We start from the raw sequence: 15,613 nt of genomic DNA, 5'->3' as shown, positions 1-15,613 counted from the left end.
AAGATTTTTTATTTATTTATTTGAGAGAGAGAGAATGAGAGAGAGAGCACATGAGAGGGGGGAGGGTCAGAGGGAGAAGCAGACTCCCTGCCGAGCAGGGAGCCCGATGCGGGACTCGATCCAGGGACTCCAGGATCATGACCTGAGCCGAAGGCAGTCGCTTAACCAACTGAGCCACCCAGGCGCCCTGTGGCTTGTATTCTTAACTCATTTCTATTCCTTTTTTTTCCCCAAAGATTTTATTTATTCATTCATGAGAGAGAGAGAGAGAGAAGCAGAGGGAGAAGCAGGCTCCCAAGGAGCAGGGAGCCCGATGCGGGACTCGATCCCAGGACCCTGGGATCATAACCCGAGCTGAAGGCAGACGCTTAACCATCTGAGCCACCCAGGCGTCCAACTCATTTCTATTCCTATAATGTTGGTTTCTTATGCTTTCTTTTTGTTTCTTGATCCTTTTCACCAGCATTTTGTCAACTTTATGAATCTTTTTGAAAAATTGCAGGTGCCTTTTAATTAATTTTTCTTAGCTTTATTTTTTCCTTCTGTTGACTTTTTTTTGGAGTATTATTTTGCTGTTTTATTTCAAACCTTTTGATATGGACACTTAGCTCATTAATTTTGAGCCTTTAACTTTTGAGCTCATTAATTTTTGAACCCCTTTTCTATGAGAAATATTTAAGATAATACATTTTTGTATATATATATACCATATCTTCTTTATCCCTTTAAATACTATATTAACTGCATCTATTAACTATTAACAAGTTATGTTGTATAATCTTTTCATATTTTCATCACCTGTGGTTATAAATCTTTTCTAATTCTGAGACAGAGCAGGGACTGGACTGGAGTCCCCTCAATCCTGACCAGGAAATCCACTGTTCCTTGATAGCTGAAACCCTATGCCTCTTGACTAGCATATCTTGCAGGAATGCAGAAGCAGGATGCTTACCAAAGGAAGGGTTCAAACTAGTCTGCGCCAGGATGGACCCCAGCGCTGGCCTATCACTGACCTTTCCCCTCGTTATAATACTAAAAACCACACCTGGGGGTACAGATTTCACATACTAATGAGACATGCAATGCATAAGGAAGCATGTCCTCTCCATTGCGTCTGCGCACATGACTTCCTCTGTCTCTCTCCACCCTGCATACTCAGACGTCACTCCTTTCCTGCCACAATCTCTTTAAAAACTTTCCCCTGCTTTTGTTTGGAGGGCTGCCATGAAAAACACTTTCCTTTGTGCTGTCTCCCTGGTGCTGGAGCATAAACCCCCATAAAAGCCTTGCCTGGAACTTCCTTTTGCCTCTAGTAAACTTGACTCTAGTAAATTTCTATTGCTCGGAGAACCCAAGGACCCTAGTTGGTAAAAATTCCATTGTAATTTTTTCTTTGACTAATGCTTTATGGTTGAAGAATTTGATTTTTTTGACCAAGACTTAATTTTTTATAGCAGTTTTATGTTCACTGCAAAATTGAGAGGAAGGTTATAGAGATTTCCCATATATCCCCCTCCCCCACACATGCATAGTGCCCTCCTCATTATCAACATCCCCCACCAGAGCGGTACATTTGTTATAACTGATGAACCCACCTTGACACATCATCATCATCCAAAGTCCACAGTTTACATCACAGTTCCCACTCTTGATGTTGAACATTCTATAGGTTTGAACAAATGTATGATGACGTATCTACCATTACAGTATTGTAATGAGTATTTTCACTGCCCTAAAAATCCTCTGTGCACTGCCTATTCATCCCTCTCCACCTCCAACATTTAATGTTTAATGGTCCATTTTTGTAGACATTCCATGGATGCTTGAGAACACCATATATCCTATAGTTACTGGATATAGAGTTCCATGCATGTTTGTTAGATCAAGTTTAATTGTGTTGCTCAAACCTTTTATATCCTTAATAATTTTCCACTCCTTATTCTACATATCACAGAAATCTGTGATGAAATAGCTCATATGGTAGTGAACTTGTCTAATTTTCCTTGTAATTTTGTCATTTTAGCTCATTTTTAAAGCTATGTCATTGTTTTTATAAAAGTTTAGAACTGTCATACCTTATTGGAAAATTGAGTATTTTATCATTATACAGTTTTTTTTTTCTAAAAATCTATTTATTTATTTTAGAGAGAGAGTGCTTGTATGGGGGTGGGGAGGGGACGAGGGAGAGAGAGAGGGAGAGAATCTCAAGCAGGCTCCCCACTGAGCGTGGAGCCCAATGCAGGGCTCCATCTCATGACGCTGAGATCATGACCTGAACTGAAATCAAGAGTCGGACGCTTAACCGACTGAGCCACCCAGGTGCCCCTATACAGTTATCTTTTTATCTCTAATGTTTTGTCCCTAAAATATCTTCTCTGATATTAATATAGTTATATGAGCTTTCTTTTATTTAGTATTTACTAGTATATCATTTTAATACTTATTTTTTATTTTTATGTTTTCTGTTGGAACCATTTTTAATATTTAAAATTGAGCACTTTTGGGATGCCTGGGTGGCTCAGTCGGTTGAGCGTCTGCCTTCGGCTCAGGTCATGATCCCAGCGTCCTGGGATCGAGTCCCGCATCAGGCTCCCTGCTCCACAGGGACCCTGCTTCTCCCTCTGCCTCTGCCTCTCTCTCTCTCTCTGTCTCTCATGAATAAATAAATAAAATCTTTAAAAATAAATAAATAAATAAATAAAATTGAGCACTTTTTTGTTTCAGACACACACACGTCTCTGATAGCCAAAATGGGCAGAGAAAATCAGCTCCTGCTCTGTCGTCCTCAGTCCCCACCCTGTGGTTAAGACTTCCCGCAGCCCTCCCTCCTAGCCAATACAGAAATCACAGCGGCTGCTTTACAACCACAGCTGTAAAGCATTGTGCGCATGTCCCCTCCCGACATCTCCATGCTTAAAACAAAAATGGCCGGGGGTGCATCCTTCCCAGTGGTATCAGTTCCTATGCCACAATGGGATGGTGAGGCGACCTTCCCGTCACGAGTTACTTAGTGAAAGGGTGGGATGGCCAGAGCTGGAGGAACCGTCGGCATTGCTGCGCTCTGCTATCAGAGTGAGGACGGCAGAAATGGGACAGCGTGGAGGGCACAGCTGCAATTTGGGGGTCTCCGTGAGACACTGGGGAGAGTTCTCCACAGCAGGTGCCCATAGATCAATGTGCCAAAGTTAAAAAAAAAAAAAAAAAGAATCCAAATAATCAGTTCCAACACTGTTGAATTTTCAAACTTGTCCCACCAAGACAAGTCGTAGAGTAACAATCCAGATCTTTCCCAAGTGAAGGTAGAGCCCCTGGCACGCCTCCTGAGAAGCCTACGTCAGGCACTACGGAGTATCTGCTGTCGCCGTAGCTGCCGCTCCATTTGCAACTTCACAGTCTCAAGGACAACAGGGAGAAGGGGGATCATGAGGGAGGTGGTCCCAATCCACAAGGCTGCCCTGGGAAATCTCTGGTCTTTGAGCCACAAAGACCGAGAAGATCAAAAGCGGCCCCAGCCCCAGACGGTTCCCTCTCTGGGAACATCTCTGTTAATCCCCACAGTCTCTCCAACCGGGTCTCATCTAGCTCCTCGTCATCTTCCTCCTCCAGCTCCAACTCAGTCTTCTTGGCATTGCTCTTCGACAGCAATTCATCCGGGGATGGGGCACCTCAGGGCTGCCGGTGGGGGCCAGTACTCTAATACTCAATACATTGTGTTCTCTGCTTTCACCCTGTTATGATTCGGGGTGTCCATTTCTTTTTAGCATAATTGGAAACTTTTTGGCTTCCTGACTATATGGATAAGGGTCCTTTTCCATCTATAGAAAGTAATCTTCCATTGTTTTTTTTCAAATATTACCTCTTCTCTCTTTTTTATTTATTCTCCCTCTGGAAGTATGATTAAATGTATGGTAGACCTTGTTGGTCTGTCTTCCGTGTCATTTTAACTTCTACTTTATATTTTATATGTCTTTGTCTGTCTGGGCTGTTTTCAACTAATTTATTCTGTTCTATCTTCCACATCCCTAATCGTCCTTTCAGCTGTAGTTAGCCAGCTGTTAAACCTGTCTATTGAGGGGCACCAGGGTGGCGCAGTCGGTTAAGCATCTGCCTTCAGCTCAGGTCACGATCTCAGGGTCCTGGGATTGAGTCCTGCATCAGGCTCCCTACTCAGCCGGGAGCCTGCTTCTCCCTCCCCCTTGTCTCCTCCCCCCAACTCATGCACGCTTTCTCTTCTCTCAAATAAATAAATAATTTTTTTTAAAAACCTATTGAGTTTTACATTTCAACTTTATATTTTTCTTTCCTATGAGTTGTTTGATTTTTTCCACAAATTTGTTGCTCTTTTGTCATATTTTCAAGCCTTTTTTATTTTTTTTAAATTTTTTTAAAGATTTTATTTATTTATTTGACAGAGAGAGACAGCGAGAGAGGGAACACAAGCAGGGGGGAGTGGGAGAGGGAGAAGCAGGCTTCCGGCAGAGCAGGGAGCCTGATGCAGGGCTCGATCCCAGGACCGAGGAATCATGATCTGAGCTGAAGGCAGGCGCTCAGTGACTGAGCCACCCAGGTGCCCCTAAGCCTCTTTTATTTTTATATTACATTAAGCATACTTCTTTGATATACCATATCTGATAATTCCAACATCTAAAGCTTTTTAGGTCTGAATCTGCTGTCTTGTTTCTGCTGGTTCTCACTCATCATGCCCTGTTTACTTCTATGTTTACCAAATTATTTTATTTTATTTATTCCTTGGACATAACCTGTGGGAATTATTTGAGGCCAGGGATGAGGGCAAATTTCTGAATTCCACTGAAATGGATTTACACTTGCTTCTGTCAGGTACCTGGGGGCCTCAAAATCTGGGACCAATTTTGGTCATATTATTGGCTCCAGGTTTTTGTTTTTATTTTCTTTTAGGGAAGGTGGTGCCTAATCATGTGAATTCAGGCTAAAAATCTATATGAGGGCAGGCTCGTGGTTACAATCTCAGAAACAGAGATTCCCCCACCTGCACCCTGATTCGATTAGCCTCAGGATCCAAGAAAGGCAGTTTTCCTTACAGTCCTCTGGGGATGGAATAGTTTATTTCTAGGTCCCCTTTATATTGAGATTGCAGTCCTCTGGAGTCCCAGCTTTGAGAGAGTCTCCTGTTAGGCTTCTCTCTCGAGTGGGCTTCAGGATTTATCTTCTGTCCTGCCAGTGTTGAGAGATCACAAAAACCCATGCTCATGTGCACTCAGTTTTGCATGTGTCCTTAGTCCAAATCTGGCTTCAAGGCTCTACATACCTCTCTTAGCCCCTACTCTGCTGCCTTAGCATTCCTTACCTTTTGCTCAGCTCACATATTATCATATTACAATTGATTTTATATAAATAATACAGAGGATTTCAAGAAAAACTTCCTTTCTTGGAATCTAATGCTAATCAGATTAGGGAGGGCACAGGTTCTCCCCTGAGAATGTGTAGCCATGAGCCTACCCTCAATATAGCTCTTCAGCCTGAATTCACATGATTAAGTACCCCCTCCCCCACAAGAAAAAAAACAAAAACCCAAGCCTGGGGCCAATAATGATTAGAAATGGTTCCAGACTTGGGATGCATATACAGTAATAATACCAGATAGATTATATATGAATTATTATTTTATATTTATATACAGAGGGGTTGGCATAAGAAATAACCATGTTGAGAGATAAGATGGGGGTTGTGAAAAGCTAAGTTAGTCTAAACCCTGTCAGCTTATTTTCGAGGAAGTCACGCACTTAGGAGTCAGCCTTGGTCAGAGAATCTTGTCATTATTTGCGGGGAAACAGGAAACGTGAGGGGACCGTGCTGGAATCACATCAGTGCTTTTTCAGGATGTGCCCCAAACTACTCTGGGGAGTTTGGGTGTCTCCACAATTATTGAGGGTAGATGGGATGGGAAGATGCTACGTCTAGGCCTCTGAAGCTGGTTCTAGAACTGCTGAAGGCTGCGCCTCAGTGCATGGGAGGGTGGGCGACCATGGGACCTTTGGGACAATGACTTGAACATGAGGCCTCTGGAACAAGCCAGCCTGTGGCCATACGGCCTACAGGAGTATAGGTCTGCTTCCCCCATCCCAGCCGAGCCCTCTCTTATCTTGCCCCTCTAGTTCCCACACGGTCTGCCCACACCCACGCCATTGGCTGGGCTGCTCCATCTCAGGGGCGCGGCTTGCACCCCTGGAATCGAGTTTGGTCTCTGTGAGGGCTGTCTGACAATTCAGTGAGAATTTTTAGTGTATCTAATAGACTTTTAAGCAGGGAAGGAACCACACAATGTTTGTTTTATATACTTTTGTCACTTAGCAAAATATCAAGAGCAACTTTCCATACATTGTAAGCGTCCCCTCCCACGAGCCACAATCTCTCCATCCGTTCCGTATCTCCTTGCTCCCTCTGTTCTCTGCAGTTGGCACCTTCCCTTCATCATAAACATGTCTGATTCTCTACCATTCCTAGAAAAACAACCAACCAAAACTCTCTCTGAAGCTGAGGTGCCCTCTATCCGCTATCCCTCTCTCCATCGCCCTGCACAGGATTCCTTAAACCATCCACGTTCACCGAATTCGCTCCTCACATCTTGTTGGCCATTCAACCTGACACAGTCTGGCTTTGCCCACCTCCACTGTGCCGACACAGCCCCCTCAAGAGCCTCCTTGCTTTTCCAGTTGTCAAACCCAATGGCCACTTCAGGCCCCTACCCTGCATGCCATTTGACAACAGGGAGCCCTTCCACAATTCCTTCCTACACTATAAGACGCTGGGAAACAAAAAGCTACCTTTTGTAGATCCCCTTGCAGTTGGGTTATGCAAATTAGGTTTTAGGAATTGAGAAAGCAGGGGCGCCTGGGTGGCTCAGACGGTTAAGTGGGGTTAAGCGTCTGCATTTGGCTCAGGTCATGATCCCAGGGTCCTGGGATCGAGTCCCCCTGTCGTTGAGCTCCCTGCGGAGGCTGCTTCTCCCTCTCCCTCTGCCCCTCCCTACCACTCATGCTTGCTCGCTCACTCTCTAATAAATAAATAAAATCTTAAAAAAAAAAAAAGAATTGCGAAAGCAGATGTGAGACAGGCCATATTTCTGCAGTTGGCATTGTCTTCTCTGGGCAAAGAAGGTTATGGAGACATGGAGTTTTTCCTGCAGCAGCTTTCCAATGGCTGTCCCCAGCTGTGGGGACAGAGACACAACTGCAGTTAGGGTGGTGTCCTGCTTCTCAGCAACTAAATTTGACTGAGTTCCAAGGGAGCCTTTACACCTGCCTGATTGTCACACAAATGGTGACTCCTCTAGTGAGTTACTCCTGGGTGTTCGAGAGTCTTCCTGGAGGCCCAAGCTACAACCCATTCTTCCAATGCACCTGATGATTTTCAGTCCCTGTATAAATTCCTTTTCTGCTGGCTTCTATTTCCCATACTGCAATCTGGTCATTTGGTACCAGAGGTAGCTGTAGGCAGTAAGCCCTCAAGGATGAGGACATGCCTATGCTAAAAGAAAATAACTCTGCACAGGCAGCAGGGGACACCCGGGCCCTGCGTAGGCCTCCCGGGCAGCGGGTGCTCTGGGCCATGGCTCTGAGAAGTGCAGCCTCCCCTTGTGCTTGTCCCCGCGGCTCTCCAAAGCTTTGCAGTCCACCAGCTCTGTCACACCAGCAAAACCATCCCACACTCACCTGCTTTTCCAACTTGACCACGCATCTCATTCTGATTTCATCCAGTGCCTCCACGTCGAAGGGCCCCTTGTCACCCTTCTGGACCTTCTGGGCCCCAGGCCCCAGCCCACAACTGGGTCCACCCTGTGGGGAAAGGGAACAGTAAAAGGGCCCAGACACCTGCTACCCTCCCTCCCACAAGAACATACATACATACATACATGGGGAAAAAAAAGAAAATGAAGAAAATAACTGGCAGTCTACCTTCCACATCCAAAAGTGTTTTTCAGAATGAGGGCAAAACAAAGATATTTTCTGGCAAGTCAAAACTGAAAGATCTTCACGAGCAGACCCTCAGAATTTTCTAAAGGATATATAATATATATATTAGGCAGAAGGAAAAATGATGCTAGAGAGAAGATCTGAGATGGAAGTAGGAATAAGGAGCAGAGAAGTTGGTCATTAGATGGGAGATATTTGGGAAGTAGAAGCCAGGTAAAAGTCATCCTCCCTCCTGCTGTTTTCTTCTGGCAAGTAAGGTCAAGGCGATGGGTAAGTTTTCTTTCCTTCTTCTTTTTTTTTTTTTTAGACTTTATTTATTTATCTGACAAGAGAGAGAGAGCACAAGCAGGGGGAGCGGCAGGCAGAGGCAGAGGGAGAAGCAGGCTTCCCGCTGAGCAGGGAGCCTGATGTGGGGCTCGATGCGGGGCTCGATCCCAGGACCCTGGGATCATGACCTGAGCGAAGGCAGCCGCTTAACCGGCTGAGGCACGCAGGCGCCCCAACGGGTAAGCTTCTGCTGCAGTGTTCCATGCTAACACACTAGCTCCGTGGGTGCTGGCAGGCAGCTGTGGTGGTTTGGCTACTTCCCTATATTTAACCCCGTGGTGATTACAGTTCCTAATTGTTTGCAAACAAATCAACGATAAAAGCTCTGACTCACATAGGCTTAAACAATTCATCACATCATAAGACAAGACCACCAGAGCTTGGAGCTCATGGGGCTCCTTTGCTATTTCCCAGTGATCCTTATGATTTCTGCCTCTCTCTTTGTGTGGACATCAGCCTCATGCTGGAAGCAAGATGGTTAACTCAGCCATTCCATCCAGACACAACACTGAGAGGAAGAGTCTATAGATTCTTTGTGTATCACTTTTTTTGTTGCTTCTTTTGAAATAGTTTTTTGAGATATAATTAACATACAACTCACTCATTTAAAGTGTTCAGTTCAGGGGCGGCGGGGTGGCTGGGTCAGTTAAACCTCCGACTCTTGATTTTGGCTCAGGTCATGATCTTAGGGTCGTGAGATCGAGCCCTGCATTTGGCTCTGTGCTCAGCACAGAGTCTGCTTGTCCCTCTCCTCTCTCTCTCTCCCTCAAATACATACATACATACATACATAAAATCTTTAAAAAAAAGTGTTCAATTCAATAGCTTTTAGTATATTCACAGTTATGTGCGACCATCACCCCTTATCAATTTTAGAACATTGTGATCACCTCAAGAAGAAAATGCATACCATTTACTTAATCATCTCCCAACCCCCTGCCACCACCTCAGCCCTAAGGAACTGCTACCTACTTCCTCTCCATAGATTTCCCAATTCTGGACTTTCATTACGCAGTATGTGGCCTTTTGTGGCTGGCTTCTTTCACTTAAAATCATGTTTTCAAAGTTCATTCACAGTATAGCCTGTATCAGTACTTACTCGTTATTATGGCCAAATAATAATAATTCCACTGTATGGACGTAGCACACTGTGTGTATCCATTCATCTGTTGATGAACATTTGAGTTGTTTCCACATTTTGGCTATTATGAATAATGCTACTACAAATATTTGTGTATAAGTTTCTGTGGGACATAATTTTTTCATTTTCCTGGGTATATACCTAGGAGTAGAACTGCTGGGTCATAATGGTAACCCTATGTTTAATTGTTTGAGGAACTGCAAGATTGTTTTCCAAGTGGCTGGTCCTTTTTATGGTCCCACCGGCAGTGTATAAGGGTTCTAAGTTCTCCACATCCTGGCCAACATGTGATGTTATATGGCTTTTTGATTCTAGTCATCCTAGTGAGTGTGAAGTGGTATCTCCTTGTGGTTTTGACCTTCATGGGCACCTTTTTTTTTTTTTTAATCAAAGAAATTTTTTCCAGAAGTCCCTCAACAGACTTTCCATCAAGTCCCATTGGTCAGAAGAGGATCAAATAGACTTCATAAACCAATCACTGGCAAGTGCAATGGGATTACCAGGGGCGACCCAGCCGCTGGTTTGGAGCTGGGGCTGTGGGCTACCTCCTCTGAGATGCACAGAATCCAGAGGGTGCTTACCCTAACAACATCAGGTTCTGTTAGGCAGGAGGAAGGAAGACAGGGGATCAGCGGTGTGGCTCCTACCTGTGGCTTCCACGGCACCAAGCTCTGGTGGTTTTCCTTCTTCTCTAACCATTTATTTTTAGGCTGTTTTTCCTCCATCTACCCCTGAAATGTCAGGGCTCCTGGTCTTCAACTTTCACCTTTCTAAGCATCTACACTCTTTTTGGGTCATCTCATTTATTCTCCTGGTTTCAATTTCCATTTGACGACTTTAAATTGCTTCTTCTCTGAGCTTCAGATTTACTGATAATAAATAATAACAATGATAATAGCGTTGCCATTTTTCGATACTTATTATGTTCCAGACACTGTACATTGTCTCATTTATTCTCATTTTATAACAACCCTAAAATTCTATTACTGTTCCTATCTTATGGATGAATTAACAGGTTTAAAGAGATCAAGTTTCTTGCCCAATGTGACAGAACTAGTAGGTTGATGAATGTAGGTGTTGGACCTAGTCTGTTTGACCCCGGAACCCTGAGCCACTGCCTGTTAGGCTTCTGCCCCCACCTCAAACACAGGGCAGCCAGCCAGAACTCATCACTTTCCCATGCACCAGCCCTGCCCCCACATCCCCTGCAGCAGGGAGGGAATGACAGTTTGTCCAATTATTCAGCCCAGAAATCCAGGGGTCATCTTCCTTCTTCACCCCTTCACTAAGTGATACTAACTTTGTTTTCTAATTCTTTCTTTTTCTTTCTTTCTCTCTCTCTCTCTCTCTCTTTCTTTCCTTCTTTCTTTGTTTCTTTCTTTCTTCTTTCTCTCTTTTTTTGTAAGTAATCTCTATATCCAAAGTAAGGCTCGAACTCACTGAACTCACGACCCCACAATCAAGAGTGGCATGCTTTACCAACTGGTAACAGTTTGCTTACAAGGCTTACAAGTCCCACCAGTCCCCACTGGCCCCACTCTCCCCCACTGGCCCCACTCTGTGCATGCAGAACTTGGCGCTCGAGAAACACGTCTTTCTGTAGTCGCCTCTTCTGTCCTGCCTTCTCACCCCAGCGTCTTTGCTCACATTGCTTCCTTTGCTGGATGTGCTTATAATATAAAGGTTAAAACCCTCTTTGGCGTAGTAGGCCCGGTTTCAAATCCTTGCTGTCACTTGCTCGTGGTGAAAGGGCACTCATTCTGTAAACGGAGGTTAACAATAGTACCCACCTCAGAGCTCTTGTGAAGACAACATGAAAAAACAAACAGGGATGCCTGGGTGGCTCAGTCAAGTGTCTGCCTTCCGTTCAGGTCATGATCCTGGGGTCCTGGGATCGAGTCTCGCATCGGGCTCCTTGCTTAGCGGGGAGTCTGCTTCTCCCTCTGCCTGCGGTTCCCCCTGATTGTGCTCTCTCTGACAAATAAAATCTTAAAGAAAAAACAAACATAACAGTGGTTTCTTTCATTATTCATTTTGCTTCAACTGCCGAGATCCCCTAGAAGCCCTCCCCAATCTCATTTCCACAGAACCCTGTGCTTCGCGGAACACGGACCCCTGGCGCTGTCTGATTCCTTCTCAGCCTCGTCTGGTTGAGATTCCCCCAGGTGTGGGATCCGCTCGTATCTATCTCAGCCCCTCGAATCCACCTGATGGGCCTCCTGTGGGGCCAGGGTCAAGGACAGAGTCGGAGGTCCCCAGAGGAGGCGACAATATAAGAGGACACTGAACTTAACAAGTGCGGGAAATTCTCCAGAAAGAGCCAAGCGCCGCAGCCCTGCGGCTCCCCAGGCGGAGGCGAGTCCCTTGGTCCCAGGGCTCCAGGGGGCGGAGCCAACAAGACGGGGTGTGGCAACTACTCACCTTAACCTAATCAGGATACGAGGCTGCTAATGACTGCACGGGAGTACGCTAAGCTACCTGCGTGGAGATCCAGTCCTGCGGCCACCGCTGGGTGGCCCTCTCCAGGACCGGGATGGACGGAGGGTTGGGGGAGATGGGGGGCGGGGTGACTGTCTCCAGGAGGGCAGTGGAGAGGCAGGTTCTAGAATAAAGTGACAGCGCCCAGGTCACGGAGTTTTGTGGGGCCGGGGAGCGGGCGCTGATAGCCACAGACAGGGGCATTCCCAGCGCGTGTGCGGGGCTTGTGTGGAGGTAGGCAGCAGGGAGAGACCATCTCGGTGGCAGGGGTACTGCGAAGCGGAAACCACTGCGCTGGGCGCGGGGGGGAAGCTGGGGAAGAGATCGCTTTAGTGGGGCGAGAGGACGGGAAGGGAGGCCGCGCAGCTGCGGCGAGCCGCGGGTGTGCGGAGACACTTGTCTTTCTCGCTAAGTCAAGGGCGGGGCCGGCTCTCGGTTCCCCTCCCCCCCCCCCAAGGCGCCAACTGTGTGCGCAGCCCAGAGTTGGCCCTGTGGACACAGCTGTGAGCCAGCGTGGCCCACAACGGCAGCCATTGTGTGGTGGCTTCTTCCAAGGAATGTCCCTACCTTCAAACTTAAACTCCCTGACAAAGCTCTGGGGCACTGCTTTCGGGGGTGGGGGTGGGGTGGTGATCCCATGGTTCGGCCGCTTCTGGGGATCCAGCATTTGGAACAGGTTTTGAAGACAGCAGGGTCGAGAGTGTCAGAGGCGGCGGCCCCGGCGCAACAGCCAAAGGCATCTTCACATAAGACGCACAAGGACCATGTCCGTCAAGGCCAAGATCTTGAGCCCAACTCTGAAGTCCATCCCAAGGGCAGAGGGTAAGAGTGGCTCTCCTGAGTCCTTTTGCCTGTTTGGCATCGATTTCATCCTCATATGGACCCTGATGGCCACAGTAAGCCCTGCAGGGCGCCCCACCCTGGAAGCATAGGAAGGCCTGACTCTGGCTTCCCCCTTCCCCAGGTTGGCCAAACGTGCCCATGTTTATCCTTTCATTAACAGAGAATGCAACACACAGCACTGAACACACCTAAGGGAGAGGGGAAGACAGTAAGGTACGTCCACTAACTGGCATGTATCTATTAACTGTCTGTGACGCAGGGCTCCCCTCTGCAAAATGGGCACTCTGCTCTAGAGTGGGAAGTTTCTGGGTGTTAATTCTGACAAAGGTTCCCAGTTTTATGAGTCGAAAGTGTCTGAGGGTGAAGAATGACGTTCAGAAGTGATGGTGAGGCATGTCCTCCTTAAGGAAAACTACAACCATCTCTGCCATACTGTGTTCACCATCCCCCTCCCCCGCAAAGGTCCAGACTGCCACCAACCAGAGCAGTAGGGGCTCTCCCGCAGGGTTGCCTGCAGCACCCTGGACGACAAGCTTCTGCCCTTGTCCCTGCCCCCATGCGATTCCTGGGCAAGGAGCCCATCTTCCCAGTCTGTGAAAGGGCAGGCATGACCTGAAGTGCACCTGGCAAGGCCGGAAGTGGAGATTCTTCTCCGCTGAATTAATGCAGATCTATCTGTGCTTCACAGACTTAGTGCTCAGCACTTTGAAGCGTCTTTTGGGTTCGTCCTCACAGGGACCCTGAAGGTAGCATATTCCCATTTTATAGATGAGGAAAGCGAGGCTTAGTAAAGTTGCAGAACCACGCAAGAACACGAGCTGGTACCAGGAGAGGATTCACGCCTAGGCCTCGGTCTGGGTCCAAAGCTGGCGCTCTAAAGTATACTCACAGCCTCGCCTCCCTTTCCTGAGAAAGCGTCACCGCAAGCCTCCTGACTCTCCTAGGTTGGGGCAGGTCAGTGCTCAGAGCCCGCAGACCCGGGTCTGGGGGACAGTGCCCGCGATGATGTGGGCTCCCCTGCCTGCCTCACCAGTCTCCAGCATCTGCTGGCCTCTTGGCAGCTAGCAAAAGTAGGAAGGGAAGCCACTGCCCGCCCTCCCTGCCTGGCCCTCCTACCTCCCTGACCCCCATCAACTCTCTGGAGCTGCTCGGGCCGACTCACCGGCGCGCGGCCTCTGGGCTGCACCTGCGGCGCTGGCGGCGTCCGCACCCCCCACCCCGAGGGCCTGCTCTGGGGGTGGGCCCGGAGCCGCCCCGACCAGAGGACGGGAGGTGTGCGGTGTGTCCTCGGCGCAGCCGCCGCTCTGCCGGGTCCGGGAAACTAGGCGCACCACGCAGTGGAGGGGCGGAGAGGGCTGGAGACGAGTGCGCCGGCGGGCGGGGCTGCCCAAGTGCGTCCCCTGAGGTCCCGGGGTGGCTGTGGCCGCGGGGGGAGGAGGATTACGGAGGGTCCGCGTGTCTCCCGGGCCTTGGCACGCCGGGCAGTGATTGCGCCTTCCCCTCCCCGCATTCCGGCTCATTCCCCTAGCAGCCCCCTACTTGGCGCGCCACGCCAGGGGAGCCCCCTTTTTAGCACGAGGGACAGTGAAACAAAACATCTCTAGGCCACGCTTCTTTGTCCTTCAAAATGACAATTTCTGAGTTGGGGGGGGCGGGATTTGCTAAGGCTATGATGACCTGCTTGGAGAGGAAGAAGGTCGGAGGTTAGGCGCCGCGGCGTCTTTCCGCGGGCCTTGTCGCAGAAGCGGCGCCAGACAGGCAGGGTCAGTTTCACCCGGGACGCAGCTCGGTCCCGGCAGCCGCCAGCTGGAAGCAGTCCCGCGGCGGGCGCCTCTATCCCCTCCTGCGTTCCGCCAGTCGGGGCCAGAGGGCTGGCCCCATGTTGCCCGACAGCCAGGGCTGGAGGGGGCGGTCATCGTGCGCCCTGGGGCCCGGGCTCCTCTCTCGGACGCCAGGCCCTCGGAGGTGGCGGAGCAGAGCGTGCGGGTGCGGGTGCGGGACTGCGAGCCGGCCGCAGGGGGGCTGGGCGGAGGGCGTGGGGCCGCGCCGCGCAGGCCGCATCCGCTCGGGACGCGGCGCGGGCACCACCTCTCCCGGCCCCCGCGGGGGGAGAGTCCCCAACCCGCGGGCTACGGGGCGGAGCTCGGCGCGTCCTGGGGGTCTTGCGGCCTCTGGGCCCCTGCGGTCGCCGGGGAGCCTGTGGACGCGCGGTGGTGGCTGACTACGACACTGCCCCCTAGCGGGGGGAATGTTTCACTAAACCGCCCGGTGGAGGCTGAACCGGCGTTGAAGAGAGCCTCCTTCCTTCTTTTCCAAATCAAATGCTTTCAGGAAGGTCTTTAGCAGATTCCCTTCCACCTGCGTTCTCCATGCTTCCCAGCAGCTCTCTCATCAAAAAACAAAGCAAAACAAAAACCTACTTTATTGAGATATTCTTTACATACAGTAAATACCAGAAATTTTACATACCGTATACAGTTCTATAATTTCTGGCCGATGAAAACACCAGGCTAACCACTGTCCCAGTTCAAGATGTAGCACGTTTCCGTTACCCCAGAAAGTTCCCTTCTGCCCCTTTGCAGTCAAGCCTTTACCCTCTCTTCCCTGGCCTCAGACAACCACTCATCTGATTCCTAACGCTATACTTTCTTTTCCCTGGCATTTCATATAAATAGGACCATACAGGATGTGGTCGTTTGTGCCTGGCTTCTTTTCACTTAGCACACTGCTTCTGAGAGGCATCCACGTGGTTGTGTGTATCCGTAGGTTCCCTCCTTTCATGCGTGAGTAGTACTGGGTTGTGTGCATTGACACAAACTGTTTATCCATTGGGACATGGGTGGGTGGATTGGGGAGGCATCCTCTGAGGACC

General features: G+C 48.8%; 1 protein-coding gene across 3 annotated transcripts in view; it reads right to left on the bottom strand.

Moving 5' to 3' along the window:
* PIGZ (phosphatidylinositol glycan anchor biosynthesis class Z (Gwada blood group)) overlaps positions 1–15,109 on the bottom strand; it is a 25,842-nt gene extending 10,733 nt beyond the window's left edge. For 2 of the 3 annotated variants that reach the window (XM_081831920.1, XM_081831936.1), the window contains exons 1-3: positions 13,904–15,109; positions 11,211–11,408; positions 7,692–7,814 (exon numbers count right to left, since the gene is read on the bottom strand). The gene's annotated coding sequence lies outside the window, so the exon portion shown is untranslated. Of the gene's footprint in view, positions 1–7,691; positions 7,815–11,210; positions 11,409–11,841; positions 12,267–13,903 lie in introns of those variants that run through there. The other variant, XM_081831925.1, reaches the window with a different exon arrangement.
* Positions 15,110–15,613: the final 504 nt, after the last annotated feature.

The sequence above is a fragment of the Leptonychotes weddellii genome, chromosome 1, assembly GCF_054177405.1.
Source record: "Leptonychotes weddellii isolate Sample4059 chromosome 1, ASM5417740v2, whole genome shotgun sequence".
NCBI lineage: Eukaryota > Metazoa > Chordata > Mammalia > Carnivora > Phocidae > Leptonychotes > Leptonychotes weddellii.
This window is presented reverse-complemented; position numbering and strand designations above follow the sequence as displayed.